The sequence below is a fragment of the Mobula hypostoma genome, chromosome 6, assembly GCF_963921235.1.
Source record: "Mobula hypostoma chromosome 6, sMobHyp1.1, whole genome shotgun sequence".
NCBI classification, from domain to species: Eukaryota; Metazoa; Chordata; class Chondrichthyes; order Myliobatiformes; family Myliobatidae; genus Mobula; species Mobula hypostoma.
The window spans coordinates 21,489,068-21,511,486 of NC_086102.1; the positions used below are offsets into that span (position 1 = coordinate 21,489,068).

Below are 22,419 nucleotides of genomic sequence, written 5' to 3' on the forward strand. Positions count from 1 at the left end.
TACAACCCGGACTCTTTTGAGTTAGTGGTGGAGAGGAGGTCACTAAACAAACTGTTGTCCATTATGGACAATCTGGCTCATCCTCTCCATGACCTACTGAATAAACAGCAGAGCTCCTTTTCCAACAGACTCATTCAACTCTGTTGTCACAAGGATTGTTACAGAAAATCTTTCCTACCAAATGCAGTAAGCATCTACAACAATTCATCTCTGTGCAACAGAAGAACACACATTATAGTACAATAGTTTTATTATTTCATACATTATTACTGCACATCAGTAAATTGTCATTGTTATATTTATTATTTTTGCCAAGTGTGTGTTTTAAATGTTGCTGCTGTAATGAAATAATTTCCCCACTCGGGATCAATAAAGTACTTATTGTTATTAAAAGTAGACTATTTCCAGTAGTTGAGAGGTTTGCACTGGTCAACCGTGGAAGCAGATTCAATTTAAGAAATGTTGAACAGAATGACTATACACAACTCTAAGTAAGGTGAAATTGGAGCACCCAGAGGAAACCTATACAATCAAAGGAGACATGCAATAAAAAGGTATGGAAGAAGCCTGCAGAAGGTTGTAAATTCAGCCAACTCCACCACGGGCAATAGCCTCCCCAGCATCAAAGACACCTACAAAAGCTAATGCCTCAAAAAAGGCGACATCCATCATTAAGGACCCCTATCATCCAGTTCACACCCTGTTCTCATTGCTAGCATCATGGCAGAGAACCAGGAGCCTGAAGGCACACACTCAACATTTCAGGAACAGCTTCTTCCCCTCTGCCATCCGATTTCTGAATGGACAATGAACCCATGAGTACAACCTCAATTTTTCTCCTCCCTTTTTGTCTACTTATTTAATTTAATTGTTTTTATATATACTAATTGTAATTTATTAGTTTTGTTATTATATATTACAATGTACTACTGTTGCAAAACAACACATTTCACAGCGTACACCAGTGGTATTAAACCTGATTCTGAGGATCAAAAGCCAGAATTGATCACCTGGCATAGTCAGACAGTGGCACTACCCAGAGGGCTGAAACGTCATCTCTAACAATAAGATCATTGATATTCAAGAGGCACACAAGAGTCTGGTTTATTTAAAAGATGGATGTCACAAAGTCCGATATTAAAGAGTTCTATTAGGTTACCTATTCAAATAGTTGGACCACAAAGGAGAGAAGATTAATCTTCAGTTTTGTTGCACATTGGCCTGTGGTATTTGGAACCACTCTCACTGAGGTATTTTGGACTTTGTGGGTTCAGCTCAAGTTCACCAGAACAATGCCAATCACTTGAATAAAGGGTTTACTTTACAGTGTGCATAAACAGGTTCCCTACTTGGCATAGAAGTTTAAGGAGCTTAAAATGATGAGAGTAGGTGAAAAAAATACTTTTCCGTTGAGTACATAAATAACAAAGTAACATTATCTTACAACTGGGACAAGGCAATTCAAAATATAATGAGGTAACACATTGCAATGGGGGGGGGGGAAGATAGCAGGAATATGGAGAAAAATGACCCCAAAATGCAATGAAAAAGAGAGGAAGATTGATTTCTTCAACAAGATGAGATTGGCTCTGACAAACTTCTATACAACTCAAACGTATCTTTGTTCCCTTTGATTTCCAGACCCTTGATCTGAAAAGGCACAAGGAAATGAAGAGCAAGAATAAAATTATGGTATGGTTCTACAGGCTGGTGCCAAAACACAGAAATAAAATTGGAGTAGAGAATAGTGATAATCCTAGTTATCTCTTCCTACTTCTATTCCTAAATCTTTGGAACAAGGCTTGGATCTTAAACCTTACTAGCTGAGAAGTGATCAAACCAATTAATTACTCACTCATAATCTAACTTTGGAAACACAGTGGGATTTCAGATTACCCTATAAATCCTTTTACCTGTAGACATTTTTCCACTCTTGTCAATCTTTAAAATCCAGAACACTTCAAAGTAAGCCAAGCATTTAAGACTAAAGGACACAAACTAGAGTGAAATAACACACACAAAACGCTGGAGGAACTCAGCATGTCAGGCTGCATCTATAGAGAGAAATAAACAGTCAATGTTTTGGGTAGAGAGTCCTCATCAGGTCCTAAGAGTGTAGATTTTAATGGAAAGCATTTTCTATTTTTAAAAAAAATTAAAATATTTTGTTGAGTCTGTTTTACGTTAGTGGTTCAGACAAATCCTTTGGGACATTTAAGACAACACATTGTTATCATCTGACATACTGTACTGGAAAAGAAACCTTTTAGCAAGTCCTTGATCTTGGTTTGACAGAATTCTGGAATCTGTTGCCTCTCCTGGATCATTTCAAGGCAGAACATATTTCATTGATAATGTTTTCATCTTTGCTACTGCTTGCACTGCAAAATATGTCATTTAGCTTCACAAACATCGAGTTGGTCTGAATTAGTAATCAACCTACTTGAACAGCTCTTGTATTGTGATATCAATTTGTGCTAATATCGGTGCCATTAAATTGCTACTTAAGCAGTGGTTTGCAACTTTAACTTTTTTCATCATATTGTGTTAACAGATGAGCAACTGGACCATAGTATGGTCTGCATAGTGTTAATTCCCCTCATGGAAAATACAATTTGTATTCTATGTTTTCTACAATAGTGGCCACACATCAACAGTACTTAATTGGCTGGGCGATATTTGAGATAGTGAAAGGTGACATTTGAGGTGGTAAAAATGAAAATTTTTATTTTCATTACTTTGTGATGGTATTGGGTTCACTATCTGCAAAACCCTAAACTCCAAAAGGATATTTTAAGCCCTATCTGATATCTACTAGTATCTTCACTATCGGGAGGTCATGCTGTATCGACCTACTCTTCAAAAACTACTTACTTCCCTGTCTAGTCTCTACAGGTGAACTCTAGCTGTCAGTATCCACTATTTGAGTGGTGGAGCCCCCACCCTACCAGGGGTGGGGAGATATTTCCTGACAATTAAATTGTTTAAATAAAGTTTATTTTATTTTTAATGATACATGTTTAAAGTTAGACAACTAGTTCTTAAACACACTTTTAAAACTCAGACGATTTCTGATTTATAAAAGATTTCCAATTTCCAAAAAGGCATATAGACTACAAAGGATTTCCAAACACAGGTACAATTTTTACAAACTAAAAGAGCATACAGATGAACGAATTCTAGCTCTTTTTCCATCTTTCTGTCATTCCTAACAGTCTACGATGCTTTCAGACATTTATACTGCTTTGCTACTAAGTGATATCATCTGCATGTGACTTTTTCAGCCACCTTTGCTGGGACAAATTAATTCACATAGATTATCTAAAAGCTTCAGGGGCCAGAAATCCCAGACACCCGAAATTAATGCTGTGAGAGCTGACTCTCTGAGTACATAAATATTCCAACCATTGATTGATCATACCTGTGATGTTTGATGTGCTAAGTGACAAAATAAGTCTAGCTTGAAACATTTCTTGATCTCTATCGCTATGATACAAATAACTTAGCTGTACTTGCCTGGCTTGATGTAGACAGTGCTGTTTATATGCAAAGCTGTCCTTTCAGCTTCAGACTGATTATTACTTACAATTTACAATTGAATTGGCTGAAGGCTGGTTCTTGTTTACAACAAGAAGCTGAGCAAGGAATATTGGTTAGACATTTAACTTTGTCACAAACAACTCTGACTCGTTGGAAAGGTCATGCAGCTGTTCTACAAAGCGGAGGTTAACAGTAAGCCTCTCAAGCTCTGGAAAGTGAATACCCATCACAGACTTCACATATTAGTTAAAGGGGTGGACAGCCATAACAACATTCCTGCTAATAAAAGTTTTGTAAGGAAAGCTGGAGTAATGTGAAAATAAAACCATAAAAATGTGAATGGACTCCAAAATGTCAGTGGCTTTGCAAAACATTGGGATGTGTCGCAGCTTCAGAGGCGTGGTCAGGAATGTGATCTTTTTAAATGCATGTTTAAAATGCTACAAAATACTTAATAGTTTGGAAACATCAGCATTTGAGGAAAGAGAAGCTGATAATTACTTGTAAAGAAATACAATATGAACGTCCTGAGTAGTGCTGTATATTAGTGAAGATACAGGAAAAAATATGGCAAAATTTATCTTAATATTGTGCCAGGGTTTGAACAATCACATACATGAATGAAATATGACTTCAAATAACAATTTGACTTCAATTGAAGACTGGAATGTTTTTTTAAAATATAGAGATAGAGCGTGGAATAGGACCTTCGAGCTGCACCACCCAGCAATTCCCTGATTTATTCCTAGACTAATCATGGGATAATTTATCATGTCTAATTAAGCTACCAACCATTATGTCTTCGGACTGTGGGAGGAAACCCACGCGGTCATGGGGAGAACGTACAAATTCCTTACAGGCAACAGCAGGAATTGAACCCAGGTCGCTGGTACTGTGAAGTGTTGCGCTAATCTTTCGGAGGCTAGGCCTCAAAATCCCCGGCTTTGCCTGCCGTTGGCGACCGAGATGGAGGTCGAATCGTTCGGATAGAAATGGCGCTCAGTACTCGGTGTCGGAGAGCTGATCAGAGCTCAAAGTTTTCGGATGACTCAGAGTCGGACCGTAGTCGGGTATGGCAGGGAGAGTTTTTCTTCCTTCTCCTGTCTGCGTGAGATGTGGGACATTTGAGAGACTATGAACTTTTACTGTGCTCATGGACTTCTTCATCAAGTTATGGTATTGTTGCACTGTTGTAACTATGTGTTATAATTATGTGGTTTTGTTAGTTTTTTTCAGTCTTGGTCTATCCTGTGTTTTGTGATATCACATCGGAGGAAATATTGTATCATTTCTTAATGCACGCATTACTAAGTGACAATAAAAGAGGACTGCGTGTCCTCATAATCTAATCACTACACTACAATGCCACCCCAACCATGAACGACAATCATACAGAACTACCTACAGTTCAAATCAAAGTGTACCATGCAATTCATACATATAAAAGCTCTTTTCAAACATATAAAAGGCTTTATGCATATTAAATTTAATAATGACTTCTCTTCAGTCTACATCGTAGTATTGCAAGATAAAACATCTAGCGCCTATTTTTTAAAAATCCATTATCCAATGAGAATTGCTGGAAGATTTAAAGATTGGGGCAGAATTAGGCCATTCAGCCCATCAAGTCTGCCCGCCATTTTGATTATGGCTGATGGATTTTCCTTCTCAACCTCATTCTCTGCCTTCCCTCCTTGATACTCTTAATAATTATGAACTTACCAACCTTCACTTTAAATATACCCAGAGACCTGGCCTTCCACAGCCAGCTGTGGCAATGAATTCCACAGATTCAACACCCTCTGGCTAAAGAAATTCCTGTTCACCTCTTTTCTCAAGGAATGTCCTTCTATTTTGAGGCTATGCCTTCTGGTCCTAGATTCACTATTAGAAAACTCTCTCCATGTCTTCTCAATATTCAGTATGTTTCAATGGAATCCACCGCCCACCCCCCCACCCCATTTTTCTAATCTCCAGCAAGTGCAGGCCCAGAGCTAGCCAAAGCTCATCGCATTAACCCTTTCATATCCGGGATCATTCTCGTGAATCTCCTCTGGACCCTCTCCAATGTCAGCACATCCTTTCTTAGGGAAGGATCCAAAATAGCTCACAATTCTCCAAGTGCTGTTTGACTAAGGCAAGGCCTCAGCGTTACATCCTTGCTCCTGTATTCTTGTCTTCTCAAAATGAATGCTAACGTTTCATTTACCTTCATTCCCACCAACTCAATCTGCAAGTTAACTTTCAGGAAATCCTGCACAAGGACTCCCAAATCCCTTTGCACCTGATTTCTGAATTTGCACCCCATTTAAAAAAGTCTACATTTTTATTCCTTCTCGCAAAGTGCATGACCAAACACTTCCTTCCCCTGCTTCTGTCACTTTTTTGTCCAATCGTTTAATCTGTTCAAGTCCTTTTACAGACTCCCCATTTTCTCAACACTATCAGCTCCTCTATCTTTGTATCGTCTCCTAACTTAACCACAAAGCCAGATCATTAGCACGTAATGTGAAAAGTAGCAGATGAAATACCGACCCCTGCAGAACACCACTGGTCAGCATCAACCATCCAGAAAAAGGCCCCCTTTATTCCCACTCTTGACTCCTGCCAGTCAGCCAATCTTCTGACTCTGCTAATATCCTTCATGTAATAACATGGACCTTTATCTTGTTTAGGAGCCTTACAGAATCATAGAAGAGTACAGCACAGAAACAGGCCATTCCGCCCATCTATTCTTGCCAAACCATTTGAGCTGCCTACACTCAACTGCCTAACCTTGCACATCTAAAGTCTTCTGAAAATCATTGGTTAAAGTTGCTGTCCTAAAGTCAATGCAATGCCTTTGTTAATAAGCTTGCACTTATTCAAGTTCTCCCAAGGCTGCCTTGCCCACACCATCCATTACAAAATAACTGTGCGAGATCAAATATCAGCTAGGCCTTTTCCCTCTTGGGGTCCAGCCAATAAAGAGTAGAATCCAGTTGAGCCTAAGTAAAAGGGCAAAGGACAAATAACAACAAAGCCAAGTCAGGCCTGAAGGACACAGGTCAATAGAACTCATGATTCAAAAAAAAAAAATTCCTGAACTGAGGAGTTAAAATTAACATCTTATGACTTTCGTTGTTCCAGGGATAGCAGTTTGGGCTTCAACACCTACCCCACAAGAGAGAGGAAAGCTGTGGAAATGAAATCAAAATCTGCCAGAGAGGAAGAAGCCAACATTACAGGTTCATGACCTGTTTTCAAAACTAGAAGTTTTTATACTGGCAGTTCCTAGATTACCAGCACCCTGACCTATGGACACTCCTACATAAGAATGAGGCGGCCAGTGGTGTAGTGGCATCCGCAGCAGAGTTCGGGGTGAGTGGTCCCGGGTTCGAATCCGGCCAGCTCCTTGCACGCATTCCCTCTGTGCTGGGTGGAGCGCCGAGCTAGAAACTCAGCCTCGTAAAAAAAAAGACGAATGGTAAAGACATGGCAAGTTACTGCCCATTGTGCACAAGGTGCAGAAGGGAAGAAGTCCTATAATATCATTCACTTTAAGATGTCCAATGTACCTACAGTATACATGTTAATTCCTACGAATGGCAGAACTAGTTTCTTTTCTCTCTCCACTTTAAGCTTTTGCTCTTTATCAATTTTATCTGATTTTGACTCCATTCATTACAACATCATGGCAGGGTGGTTACCACATTGAATGATTTTTTTTTTGTTTCTATGAATTTATGGATGCAGGTAGCATCCCGCTGATCAAAGAAACATATAAAACCTACAGCACAATACAGGCCCTTCGGCCCACAAAGTTGTGCCGAACATATCCTTAACTTAGAAATTACCTAGGGTTACCCGTAACCCTCTAGATCCCCACCATCCAGGCCATGTCATCTATATACAGCCACCACCGGGCAGGCGGTTCAGAAGCCCGAGTTTCCGCTCTACCTGGTTCAAAATCAGATATTTCTTTTAAACCATTTGGTTCTTGAACCAACCAGTAAAACCCTAATCACTACAGTTAAGCCACGCTATGACGCAGCCCGACCAGGATTTTGTAACATGTATGATCGATTTGGTGACTGTACTCGCTCCATGAACTGACACATAGTCATAGTTGTACTTTATTGATCCCAGGGGAAATTCGATAAATAAATAGTAATAAAACCATAAATAGTTAAATAGTAATATGTAAATTATGCCAGGAAATAAGTCCAGGACCAGCCTATTGGCTCAGGGTGTCTGACCCTCCAAGGGAGGAGTTGTAAAGTTTGATGGCCACAGGCAGGAATGACTTCCTATGACGCTCTGTGTTGCATCTCGGTGGAATGAGTCTCTGGCTGAATGTACTCCTGTGCCCAACCAGTACATTATGTAGTGGATGGGAGACATTGTCCAAGATGGCATGCAACTTGGACAGCATCCTCTTTTCAGACACCACCGTCAGAGAGTCACATAGCGTACCTTAGTAAAAAAAATATTGAAGGGAAAACGTAACCTAGCACTGAGAGATTTTCCATGAGCTCCAAGTTTGGCACATACAAGAACCAGAAGAAAAAAAGGTTGAGGCTACGAATCTCTACAAGTCCTCTGGGGAAGTCGAAGCACAATATGTACAGGCCCAAATCTGAGTTATTGTCTGTCGGCTGCAGAAGGTCTGTTGTATGTCAAAGGACTGCGTTTGTGGTAGGTGGGAGGGAGGAACAGGGCTTGTTCTGTTGCTCATTGTGTTCTGTGTTGTTCTGCTGAGCATTGCAAACATGCTACGTTGACCCACATTCTGGTGCCAACACTCACGGCTGTTAACACTAACAACACATTTCACTGTAGGTTTTGATGTACTGTACACGTAATAAATAAACTTGAATCTTGAAATGTTGGCCATTACATGGAACATTTAAAAAGACCTGCAAATAGGTGCCATTCCCAGTGTCCACACATTTTAATTCCACGTCCCATTCCCATTCTGACATGTCTATCCACGGCCTCCTCCACTGTAAAGATGAAGCCACACTCAGGTTAGAGGAACAACACCTTATATTCCGTCTGGGTAGCCTCCAACCTGATGGCATGAACATCGACTTCTCTAACTTCCGCTAATGCCCCACCTCCCCCTCATACCCCATCTGTTATTTATTTTTATACACACATTCTTTCTCTCACTCTCCTTTTTCTCCCTCTGTCCCTCTGAATATACCCCTTGCCCATCCTCTGGGTTCCCCCCCACCTTGTCTCTTCCCGGACCTCCTGTCCCATGATCCTCTCATATCCCTTTTGCCAATCACCTGTCCAGCTCTTGGCTCCATCCCTCCCCCTCCTGTCTTCTCCTATCATTTCAGATCTCCCCCTCCCCCTTTCAAATCTCTTACTAGCTTTTCCTTCAGTTAGTCCTGATGAAGGGTCTCGGCCTGAAATGTCGACTCTACCTCTTCCTAGAGATGCTGCCTGGCCTGCAGCGTTCACCAGCAACTTTGATGTGTGTTGGCATTTCAAGATCCATTTAGGCTACGTCCACACTACGCCGGATAATTTTGAAACCGCTGGTTTCGAGTAAAAACAACAGGCATACACACTAAGCGTTTTTCAAAATATCTCTGTCCATACTAACATGGATATTTGGGGGAATCTCCTCTACTGGGCATGCTCAGGACACACAGAAAACAAGCGAAGAGGAAATGGTATACTTAGTGCGCGTTTGTCCAGTTACAGAGTAGAAAAACTTTAAAGGAATTGCACTTGGCTCTCACGCAGGAGGACTTAAAACTACAAAAACAGATACTGGAGTGTACGGAGGCAACCGACAGGGAGTTGACAGACAGTATGACCCGGCTGACGACGAACATTGAAAAACTGACTATGTTGCATTAATAAAGCACCTTGTTAAATGTATAAAACATGTATGCATCAGTGTTACCTTGTATTTCCATACAATGTTACATTAAGCTGTTACACAAAGCTGTTACACATCTATTGTCAGAGAAGTACTTGCATAAATAGGTAAACCACCTTCATACAAGGACAGAAAACAGGGCAAAGTGAGTATACTTATTTATTCAGTAAGCTATGGGTCAAAGTAATAGGTGAGTACATTTCTAACTCTTCTGGCTTCAGTCTCGTTGCCGTCTGTTCTGAAATTGTTAGGTTCTGCGAAGCGCAGAATCAAATATTGCTGTGATGATTGTACACTCTAGTATCAATTGTTTGGCGATAATAAAGTAGTAATAATAATACTAATAAGAAGAAGAAAACAACAATGAAAATGCCGGGCTGCTGCCATCTGTCATGACAGCGGTTTTAATAAAGCTCCGGTTACCCCGTACACACTGCAACGGACTATTAGGCGTTTTCAGATTTATTCACTCTGGAGACCGTTTCTGAAAATCTCTGTTTTTGGGGGATGACATCGCCATTTTAGTGTGGACAGAGAGTCAAAACGAAGAGAAAAAGCTTCATTTTCAAAATTAACCGGTGTAGTGTGGACATAGACTTAGATTGAGCACTGCTTGATTGCTTAGTATGTAGATTGGTTGATGGGAGAACTTAGAAAAAGAACTGTTTGTAAAGGACAGTGAGCATTTAAAAATGCATGCAAAAATCATAGCCGCTTTATTTCGATTATAATTCTGAAATGTAACTAACAACCTCATGAAAGAGAAGTGGTGTCCTCTCTCTCCTTGTTGGAAGAAGTTGTGTCACGTGGTTGCATGAAAAATCTCTAGCTCAAAGGCTAGAAAGGTGGCAAAGCCACTGTGGTAAGCGGCAATTGAAAGGAGATCCACATGAACGGCAGAGGCAGCACGTGAAAGTCAAAAGTACTGTAGATACTGGGAACTGAAATACACAAAATCGCTGGAAACACACAGCAGGTCAGGCAGCATCTGTGGGAACAGAAATAGCCAGTGCTTCAGGGCAGCATGGTAGCATAGCGGTTAGTGCAATCACTTTACTTCCCCAGTGATTATTGATTGAAGTTCAATTCTTGCCACTGCCTGCAAGACATTTATATGTTCTCCCCATAACCACATGGATTTCTTCACACACTCCAAAGACATAGGTGTTAGGTTAGTAAGTTATGGGCATGTTATGGTTGGTACCAGAAATATGGTGCTAGTTTGATTTAATGCAAACGCATTTCACTACATGTTTTTATGTTTCAATGTACAAGTGAAAAAATAAATCTCATCTTAAATTTTAAGATCCAGGATCCTATAAGAGTCCCAGACCGGAAATGATAGCTGTTTGTCTTTTTGCGGATACTGCCTACTCTGCTGAGTTTTTATAAATATTTACTGTTGCACTGAACGGTAACAAATAATCCCATTAGAAAAGCTCTCGGACCTGAGCATTTCTAGCAAAGAAGTTTTGTCACCTCTCATTGACAATCAGTGTCGTTACAGCACCACTAACTAGGCAAGCAAATACTATGGTCACAAGACGAGTCAAAACTTGGGCATCTTGTAGAAATTCACTCACCTCCCGATACCCCAAAGCCTTTCCACCAGATGTTGCCATCTACAAGGAACAAATCAAGACGGTGATGGAATACTCTTCACTTATCAGTTATACGTTTTCTTTTATTTCCACCCTCCATTCTCTTTTCCCCCCCACCCCCCAGGTCCCTTCGCCATAATCCATTGCCTCTCTCCACTCTAATCTACAGGCAACAAAAAGTGGCTGACATCAGGGGGAAAAGAAACTACTGAAGGCCATTGTTTCCAGCCAAGCATCACAATACGTGCAAGTTCGTGGCTTTGGTGCTAAAGCGGTGACAGGGAAATATTCAGGTTCTTCAAATGCATGCTTATCTACAAAGGAATCCAATAAGTTTCAAATGACAGAACTTGCCAATATGCTTCTCATCAACATTCTGTTGACTCAGGATAATGCTCGACTGAGGACTAACCTCAGTGAACGCGGGCATTTGGTCAGCTTGTAGCAAAGATCACTGGGCATCATTTCCCACACATTCCTACCAAACTCAGTGGTAGGGAAGATGTTGGAGTAGATTATTAAGGATGAGGTCTCAAGATACTTGAAGGCACATAGTCAGCACAGTTTCCTCAAGGAAAATTCTGGTCTGACAAATTTGTTGGAATTCTTTGAAGAATTCACACTGATAGACAAAGGAGTATCAGTTGATGTTCAGTACTTGGATTTTCAGAAGGCTTTTGACAAGGTGCCACACGAGGCTGCTTAACAAGCTATGAGCCCATGGTATTACAGGAGAGACCCCAGCATTGATAAAGCAGTCCCTGAATGGCAGGGGACAAAGAGTGGTAACAAGGGGAGCATTTTCTTGCTGGCAGCCAGTGACTAGTTGTGTTCCACATGGATCTATGTTGGAACCAATTCTTTTTACATTATATATCAATGATTTGAATGATGGAACGGATAGCTTTGTTGCCAAGGTTGCAGACAATATGAAGGTAGGTGGAGGAGCAGGTAGATTTGAGGAGGTAGAGGGGCTAAAGGAATTAGATTAGGAGAATGGGCAAAGAAATAGCAAATAGAATACAATGTTGGGAATACAATGTCGATCATGCATTTTGGTAAAAGAAATGAAAGGGTTGACTATTTTCTAAATAGAAAGAAAATACAAAAAACTGAGGTGCAAAGGAACTTGGAAGGGCTTGTACAGGATTTCCTAAAGATTAATTTGCAGGTCGAGTCTGTGGTGAAGAAGGCAAATGCAATGTTAGCATTCATTTCAACAGGACTAGAATATAAAAGCAAGGATGTAATGTTGAAACTTTATAAAACATTGGCGAGGATTCACTTGGAGTATTGTGAGCGGGTTTGGTCCCCTTATCTTAGAAAGGATATGCTGAAACTGGAGAGGGTTCAAAGGAGGTTCACAAAAATGTATCCAGGATTGAATAGCCTGTCATATGAAGAGTGTTTGTTGGCTCTGGGCCTGTATTCACTAGAATTCAGAAGAATGAGGGGTGACCTTGTTGAACCTATCATATGGAGAAAGGTCTTGACAGAGTGGATGTGGAGAGGATGTTTCCTATGGTGGGAGAATCAGCCTCAGAATAGAGGGGCATCCTTTTAGAAAGAAGATGAGAAGGAATTTCTTTAGCCAGAGAGTGGCAAATCAATGAAATTCTTTCCCAGACAGGCAGCTGTGGAGGCCAAGTCTTTATGCACACTTAAGGCAGATGCTGATAGAATCTTGATTGGTCAGGGCATGAAGGGACACAGTGGAGGAGGGGGGTGGAGGGGAAGGCAGGAGATTGGGACTGAGAGGAAAATTGGATCAGCCATGATGAAATGGCAGAGCAGACTCAATGGGTCGAATGGCCTCATTCTGCCCTAAATCTTTTGTTCAAGGAGAAAGAAACAGATTGGCAGCTACACACGAAATTACAAAATAAGATGATGTTTGAAGGTTACTGAAGGTAACAAAAAGGTATTGCTAAGAAACTGCCACTCAACATACTCCAGTGTAGATGCAGAACAGACCATGCCTGTTTCTGATAGAAACACACATGCAGAGAGGGCGTTTCTCTCAGAAAGCAAAAAAATGCAGACAAGGTTGAATAAAATTACTGAGGTGATGTTACAATCGTTATGGTTGTAAACAGGTTGAAATGTGCCAGTCTCTGGGAATCGTATCACACACACAAACTGGGATGCAATCTTCTAAAGTGGATCAGAAAATGGTAGGCACCTGATAAAGGAACTGAATGGAATGAATCTGAAGTGTTTGTTGTGCAAATGAAAGGAGGCAAATAGGAAAGAATGTATGTAAAACATTCCATTAACAATTCAACTTGAAAAGTCAAGACCACCTTGAGGGCGAGGGTGATATCTGCATTTAGCAGTAAACAGCTGTCAAAAGTTAGAAATTGCTGTTCTTCGTATTTCAGTCATTGGAATAAATTCAACAAGGGTGAGCAGCTCAAACAATAGAAAACCTGCAGATGCTGGAAATCTGAGCAACACACACAAAATGCTGTAGGAACTTATCAGGCTAGGCACCATCTATGGAAAAAGGTAAGTCGACATTTCGGCCTTAAACACTGACTATACTTTTTTTTCTATAGATGCTGCAAGTTCCTCCAGCTTTTTGGGTGTGTTGTGAGGGTGAGCAGCTTCAAGTTCCTGGGCATCAACATTTCCAAGAAATTATCTTGCCTCCAACGTATTGATGGAATCATGAACAAGACAGGTCAGTGGCTGAACTTCATTAAGAGTTTGAGAAGATACGGTACATCACCAAAGACCCTAGCGACTGTCTACAGCATTACCATTGAGAGCATTCTGACTAGTCATATCACTGCCTGGTATGGAGGCTCCAATGCATTGGATTGAAAAAAACTGCAAAGACGCAGCCAGTGCCGTCATGGACACTAGCCTCTCTTCTTCAAAAGGATATCTTCAAAAGGTGGTGCCTCAGGACAACAATATCCATCATTGAGGATCCACACCATCCAGGACGTGCCCTTTTCTCATTACTACATCATGGAGGGGCTGTAAGAGCCTGAGAACATACACTCATTGTTTTAGGAACAGCTTCTTCCCGTCTGCCGCAAGAGTTCTAAGTAGTCCGTAAACCCATGAACATACCCTACTATTTTGCTTTCTTTCAGCATTTTTTAATTTCTTACTGTAACTTATAGTAATTTTCTTTGTATTGCATTGTACAGCCGCCACAAAGCAACAAGTTTCACAACACAAGTCAGTGATAATAACCCGATTCTGATTCTACCATTAAGTGATCTATTTTTAAAGAAATATGCATTAAGCTATTCACTCAAATTGGTTCATTCTTCTTCAAAGTAGAAAATATCACACAAGTCTTTTCATGTGCACTATTGCTTTAGACCTATGATCATAAAAATACTTTAATCATTCAGGATCCATCCACAAGTGTCAGCACTATGGAGTAAATTCACAGAGAAACTCCTTGCATTTAGGATACCAATTTGAAACCACACCCGCTCCTCCCCCTCCTGTCCCCAAAACCAGGGGAAAAATTGCGTACTATGTTCAATTTATCACAGAATCAGAGGGGTCTAAAACACAAGAGATACTGCAGATACTGGGATCTTGAGCAATACAAACACACACACAAAGGATGGGAGAAACTGTGGTTTTCCAACTGTGGAGGAATTCACAAAATTGAATGGAGTCATTCTCAGATGCTATCACTACTACATTAGCAATACTGAGAACTCTCGCACACAGCAACCTCAGAGAACCTTTGACTGCAAGGCTCTGTTAGAAGCATGCACAGGTATAAAACTGGGTGCAAATAGGGCTCTGGGGATGGGGAGTGGGGGAAAATGGCTAGAATCTTCAGTGTTACACACCAATGCCAGCTTTATGCCACCAATCCTGATACAATATTGGCAGGTACGCCTGCCTATGGTAGGGATGTAGATTTTGAAGATAACACCACTTGCTTTGTTCTTGTGGTTTTATTTTTGGTAGGAATATGCTTCATTTGGAGACTGCCCCAGAAAACATTGTTTGATCGTAAGGTGAAAGGTCAACACGAAACATTAATTCTGTTTCTCTCTCCAGCACTCTTGACCTGCTCAGTATTTTCCAGCATCTTTTTGTTTTCATTGCCCTGGCCCCCAAGTAAGATTTGAGAATCACTCAAAACTCTGAGACTCGGGAAAGTTCCCAGGTGGGAGAAAGGCAGAAGATTTCCACTCTGTTGGGAAATTTGACAGATTTTTCAATAGACAACATATGCTTTTGGTTATGTTTTAACATCTTGGAAGCATTGAATCAAAGAGCAAAGGAGACCATTTAACCCAGGGAGCCTGTGCCAACTCTTTGAATGAGCAGTCCACTTTTTCAGAATGACAATGAAGTTTATTATCACTGACACAAGCTGTAAAATATGTTGTTCCGCAGCAGCAGTATAGTTCAAGACAAAACTTCTGTAACTTACAAAAATAAATAGTGCAAAATAGTGTGGGAGGTAGCGTCCATGGGTTCACGGAGTGTTCCAAAAACTGATGGCAGAGGGGAAAAAGCAGTTCTTAAAATGTTCAGTGTGGATCACCATAAGTTTAAGTCCATTCTTCTCCAATGACCCTTTCAGAATCTGCCTCCCAGACCATAACAAGGCACAGTGTATATATATTTTTCCCGCATAATGTCATAATTGATACATCTGTAGCTATTTAGGTGACATAATATTATTCTCCTGCTAACCTGTATTAGGAATTATAATTACATAAGTGCTATTAAAATTAATTCTACAGAATTAATGATTTTTAAATGTTATTTAAAGCTGCAGGACTTCATCAGGCACTTCACAGAAAATGATCATATTCTGGGTAGCCTCCAACTATCGGTAACTTCTCCCCGTTCTTGCTTTTTCCATTCCCCATTCTGGTTAGCCCCTCACCCCTTCATCAACTTTCTCATTTTCCCTCCTCCTCCTCCTCTTTTATGGTCCACTCTCATTTCCTGTTAGATATCATCTTCTTCAGACATTTACCCCTTCCACCTATCCCCACCAAGCTGCTTATTTCATCTCTCTTCCCCTTCACCTAGTCTCTGCTATCACCTGCCAGTTTGTAGACCTTCCCCAACCCCTCCCCCCCACCTTCTCGTGGCTTTTACCCTCTATCCTTTCCAGTTCTGATAAAGGGTCTTAGCCAGAAGCATCAGTGGCTTGTTCCCCCCACAGATGCTGGCTGACTTGCTGAGTTCCTGCAGTGCTCAAGATTTCCAGCACCTGCAGAATCTTGTGTTTATGATTGATTTTTTGAAGTGTTATGACTTTCATGGTCTTGACAAATGTGTACAACATTATCCAAAAGAATTTCTAAAGAGATAATGAACCAGTTTAAACACACAAAATGGTGGAGGAACTCAGCAGGTCAGGCACCATCTATGAGGAATGAAAGGTCAAAGTCTTGGTCCGGGACTCATCTATACAGCGTTGCTCTGGATTTCCATCATCTGCAGAATCTCGTATTTTATTTACGGCACCTTTAGAGACACAGGGTGGTAACAGGCCTTTCGGGCCCATTGAGCTCACACTGCCCAATTACACCCATGTGACCAATTAACCCACTAAGCTGTACATCTTTAGACTGTGGGATGAAACCAGAGGACCCAGAGGAAACCCACTCAGTCACGGGGAGAACATACAAACTCCTTGCAGATAGCAGCGGGAAGTGAACTCGTGTTGCTATGCAGTAACAGTGTTACGCTAACCACTACACTACCATGAAGCCAGCTAGCTGAGGGAACCACTATTCTGTTTTAGGCAAAAAGACACTTAAAATGAAAGACTGATCTCGCAAGCTTATTTCAGATAGTCTTGATTCAATTAAACGGCATGAGTTCCAATTTTATATTTTAACTAAGTAGTTCTGACAACGGGTTTTGACCTGAAATTTTAACCTTGCTTCTCTTTCCACAGTGAGCGTTTCCAGCATTTTCTGTTTTTACTTCAAACCTAGCATCTGTAGTTTCGTTTTAAATTTAATTGACAATATCTGAAGTACTCTGGTACGCAGTAATTTTAACTGTAATAAGGAAGTGATCCACAGCTTGTTTTTGAAGTGCTGCATTAAATCCACACTTACTAACCCTGAAGTGTCATTAAACTTCTGTAGGAAAGAACCCTAATTAATTAATGTCTAATCTTGTGTCTGCTCAGAAACCTGATTTGGGTGACATTTCATTCTCCTCAAACTTTTAAAAAAATATATAAAATTCAGTCCAAAGTCAGGTCGCTTAATTATTTTAAATGCTTCAGCTAAGTCAGTCCAAATGCATCATATTATCATCCCCTTTTCCCTTGTAACTTAAGTGATCATTCAAAAAAAAACATTTATTGTGTCACTTTATTGCATCATATTACCTGAAGGAAAATTACCAGCAATGCAGCAGAATTCCCTTTATCCATTTCGAATATTTCCCAAGGGATCTTGTAAATCCATCAGCCAATTTAGGGCCTCGATTTAAAATGTCATCTCGTATCTCCTAACATTTTTTCCTCAGCAATGAACTAAAGTGACAGCCTAGATCCCATTTTCAAGTCCTCGAACCAGGATTGAAACTGTAATTTTCTTACTCCTGAGACAAGGATCTGACCAGCTCTTTACGTTAAGCTAGCAAATTTCAAAAATAACTCACCGTGTAAACATTCCTGCCAAGTGAGAACATACATTGGAGTTAAAAGCAGAAAATACCCGGAGCAGACGAGTAAGCGAACTTGCACCAGGAGCGGGATGAAAAACTGTTTGAAACTTCATTGCATGTCACACAGTCTAGACGAACTCTTTGATATAAGTCAGGACATGTCCGGGAATGCAACAGCTTTGCTTTCTTGAACAAGTCACAATTTGCCCCACTGGGGCTACTTTAAGAGCCTCCCAGACTAACAATTCCAGTTCCGGAATAGACTTGCAGTCAAAGGGCTATCCTAGCCTTCTATTTCAGATGCCAAACAACTTGGTGCCAGCGCTTTGTCCTAATATCAGATTTCCGGCTCTTAGACTCCTTAGTCAGCTGAGTGAGCGACATTCGGCTGCTGAAAGTACTGTACTTTCAAAAGATCGTATATAGAAATGACGAGGCAACGGGGTGACCCATTGGGGGACCCTTTGAGAGAAGGGTAGTGCAGTTTGATGTGACCAGAATGAACATTAAATTTTCCTGAATGCTATTGGTTTTTGCTTTGCTTTGGAAACTGGAGTAGAAAACCTGTTTATTAAAGAAGAATGACGCATAGCAAAACAAACATAGCTGCTCCTCGTTTAACGAGGGACACTTTTGATGGCATCCTTGTGCCTCTCATTGTCATTCTGGAGACGTGCAGCCCTTTCCCGTCTCTTCATCTCTTCTGCTGTTTGTTGTTTCTCTCTGATCCTGGAGATGTGCATGCCTCTCCTCCTGTCTCTTCTTCTCTCATCTGTCCTGACTCTTTGATCCTAGAGTCGTGCGGCCCTGGCCTCATCCAATTCTTGTTCTCTCCCTCTCCTTGCCGCTTCCCGATGACGTTTGGCGTTATCGCTTGACCATAATGTCCCTCTTCCCTTTCCACGCGGCATAATTAGGCTGACCATTTTTTTTTTAACCCTAATGCTGGATAGAAGATACGAAACACTAACATCAAAGGATGCTGATTATTTTTTATGATGTGGTTGGCGCTTTCCTAAATGGACGTGATATAGTCACCACTGTCCTTTGACTGCAGCAAAGGGTTTTATGATGTCTCGAAGTTCGTCATTACAATAAGATTTAATTATCTCTTATTGATGGGTGGCAGTTAGATCTGTTCCAATCCTGCACATGCTGATGGTGATTAACAGAATGTGACCCCTGGAAGTAGAGCTGTCCTGCCCTTTTGCTCCGGTAGGTGTTGCTGCTGAGGCTGGCCGTGCGCATAGAAATATAGACATAGAAACATAGAAAATAGGTGTAGGCCATTCGGCCCTTCGAGCCTGCACCGCCATTCAGTATGATCATGGCTGATCATCCAACTCAGAACCCTGTACCAGCCTTCCCTCCATACCCCCTGATCCCTTTAGCCACAAGGGCCATATCTAACTCCCTCTTAAATATAGCCAATGAACTGGCCTCAACTGTTTCCTGTGGCAGAGAATTACACAGATTCACCACTCTCTGTGTGAAGAAGTTTTTCCTAATTTCTGTCCTAAAAGGCTTCCCCTTTATCCTCAAACTGTGACCCCTTGTTCTGGACTTACCCAACATCAGGAACAATCTTCCTGCATCTAGCCTGTCCAATCCCTTTAGGATTTTATATGTTTCAATCAGATCCCCCCCCCCCAATCTTCTAAATTCCAACGAGTATAAGCCTAGTTCATCCAGTCTTTCTTCATATGAAAGTCCTGCCATCCCAGGAATCAATCTGGTGAACCTTCTTTGTACTCCCTCTATGGCAAGGATGTCTTTCCTCAGATTAGGGGACCAAAACTGCACACGATACTCCAGGTGTGGTCTCACCAGGGCCTCGTACAACTGCAGTAGCACCTCCCTGCTCCTGTACTTGAATCCTCTTGCTATAAATGCCAGCATACCATTCGCCTTTTTCACCGCCTGCTGTACCTGCATGCCCACTTTCAGTGACTGGTGTATAATGACATCCAGGTCTCGTTGCACCTCCCCTTTTCCTAATCGGCCACCATTCAGATAATAATCTGTTTTCCTGTTCTTGCCACCAAAGTGGATAACTTCACATTTATCCACATTAAATTGCAACTGCCATGAATTTGCCCACTCACCTAGCCTATCCAAGTCACCCTGCATCCTCTTAGCATCCTCCTCACAGCTAACACTGCCACCCAGCTTCGTGTCATCCGCAAACTTGGAGATGCTGCATTTAATTCCCTCATCCAAGTCATTTATATTGTAAACAACTTGGGTCCCAGCACTGAGCCTTGCGGTACCCCACTAGTCACTGCCTGCCATTCTGAAAAGGTCCCGTTTATTCCCACTCTTTGCTTCCTGTCTGCCAACCAATTCTCTATCCACATCAATACCTTACCCCCAATACCATGTGCTTTAGGTTTGCACACTAATCTCCTGTGTGGGACCTTGTCAAAAGCCTTTTGAAAATCCAAATATACCACATCCACTGGTTCTCCCCTATCCACTCTACTAGTTACATCCTCAAAAAATTCTATGCGATTCGTCAGACATGATTTTCCTTTCACAAATCCATGCTGACTTTGTCCGATGATTTCACTGCTTTCCAAATGTGCTGTTATCACATCTTTAATAACTGACTCTAGCAGTTTCCCCACCACTGATGTTAGGCTAACCGGTCTATAATTCCCTGGTTTCTCTCTCCCTCCTTTTTTAAAAAGTGGGGTTACATTAGCCACCCTCCAATCCTCAGGAACTGGTCCAGAATCTAAAGAGTTTTGAAAAATTATCACTAATGCATCCACTATTTCTTCGGCTACTTCCTTAAGCACTCTGGGATGCAGACCATCTAGCCCTGGGGATTTATCCGCCTTCAATCCCTTCAATTTACCTAACACCACTTCCCTACTAACATGTATTTCCCTCAGTTCCTCCATCTCACTGGACCCTCTGTCCCCTACTATTTCCGGAAGATTATTTATGTCCTCCTTAGTGAAGACAGAACCAAAGTAATTATTCAATTGGTCTGCCATGTCCTTGCTCCCCATAATCAATTCACCTGTTTCTGTCTGTTGGGGACCTACATTTGTCTTAACCAATCTTTTTTTTTTCACATATCTATAAAAGCTTTTACAGTCAGTTTTTATGTTCCCTACCAGTTTTCTCTCATAATCTTTTTTCCCCTTCCTAATTAAGCCCTTTGTCCTTCTCTGCTGGACTCTGAATTTCTCCCAGTCCTCAGGTGAGCCACTTTTTCTGGCTAATTTGTATGCTTCTTCTTTGGAATTGATACTATCCCTAATTTCCCTCGTCAGCCACGGGTGCACTACCTTCCTTGATTTATTCTTTTGCCAAACTGGGATGAACAATTGTCATAGTTCATCCATGCAACCTTTAAATGCTTGCCATTGCATATCCACCGTCAACCCTTTCAGTGCCATTTGCCAGTCTATCTTTAAGTTCAGAACCTTTGTTTCTGAATTAACTATGTCACTCTCCATCTTAATGAAGAATTCCACCATATTATGGTCACTCTTACCCAAGGGGCCTCTCACGACAAGATTGCTAATTAACCCTTCCTCATTGCTTAATACCCAGTCTAGAATAGCCTGCTCTCTAGTTGGTTCCTCGACATGTTGGTTCAAAAAACCATCCCGCATACATTCCAAGAAATCCTCTTCCTCAGCACCCTTACTAATTTGGTTCACCCAATCTACATGTAGATTGAAGTCAACCATTATAACTGCTGTTCCTTTATTGCACACATTTCTAATTTCTTGTTTAATACCATCCCCAACCTCACTACTACTGTTAGGTGGCCTGTACACAACTCCCACCAGCGTTTTCTGCCCCTTAGTGTCGGGTTGTCGCGTCCCGATTTCCATGATGGCCGATTGGGTCTCGGGTGAAAGGCAGTCTGTTGATTTTTGGTGAATGAGCAATTTTATCGAATATCTAACCCTGAACTTTGCCTGTATTCTGTAAGTTAGAGCATTTTAATTGGATTTAGCCAAAAAAAGTGCCGCTGTAATGCACCGTTTGCGCTAATTGGAGGTCACAAACAGAGAGACAGAGCATGAGAATTTTAGTAGTATATAGATAAGGTAACGCACAATAGGGCAATATCTAATGACCAAAAATGGGGACAAGGTCAAGACCGGAAATCCGTACTGAACAAAAAGTAGAAAGATCAATAGTAAAAACTTCTTGTGCATTATGCCAATTCTGACCAAACTGAGACATTCCAGGTAACTGTACAGGAAACCTTAACATTATTTAAATCCACAGAGTAATAATCACAGGGAATAGGGCTAACATTGATTCTCCATCAACATCACTTGGAAGCAGTCAGCTAGCATTAATTTCGATTAACACAAATCTCAAGGTAGTATATGGGAACATACGAATTTTGATAATAAATCTTACTTTGACTGTTGACTCTTGAATTCTAATCTACTTTTGTTATAATATTGCATCTTAGCTGCACTGTACTTTCTCAGTAGTGGTTACAATTAATCTGCATTGTTACTGTTAACCTTGTTCTACCTCAATGCACTGTGTAATGTTCAGGTTCATGAACAATCTTCCTTACAATCATCAGACTCTTGCCAGTCTTTATGTATAGTTTTTTTGTAAAATTCTATTTCTTTTTCCCCTGCATATTCCTGCAAAAAAATGAATCTCAGTTGTATACGATAACATTTACTGTATATATTTAATAGCTTTACTTTGAAATCAGCACGCCGGTTGTTGTCAGATCTGGGCCTGGACGAAAGGAACAAACAACAAGCAGCT

At 41.0% G+C, this 22,419-nt stretch overlaps 1 protein-coding gene across 15 annotated transcripts in view; it reads right to left on the reverse strand.

Moving 5' to 3' along the window:
• The window catches only part of kcnj15 (potassium inwardly rectifying channel subfamily J member 15), a 59,930-nt gene that overhangs the window by 19,366 nt on the left and 18,145 nt on the right, over nucleotides 1-22,419 (reverse strand). For 4 of the 15 annotated variants that reach the window (XM_063050395.1, XM_063050387.1, XM_063050392.1 and 1 more), the window contains one exon: nucleotides 11,005-11,043. The exons of the other annotated variants lie outside the window; for them this stretch is intronic. The gene's annotated coding sequence lies outside the window, so the exon portion shown is untranslated. The remainder of the gene's footprint in view (nucleotides 1-11,004; nucleotides 11,044-22,419) is intronic. 15 annotated transcript variants of the gene reach the window in all.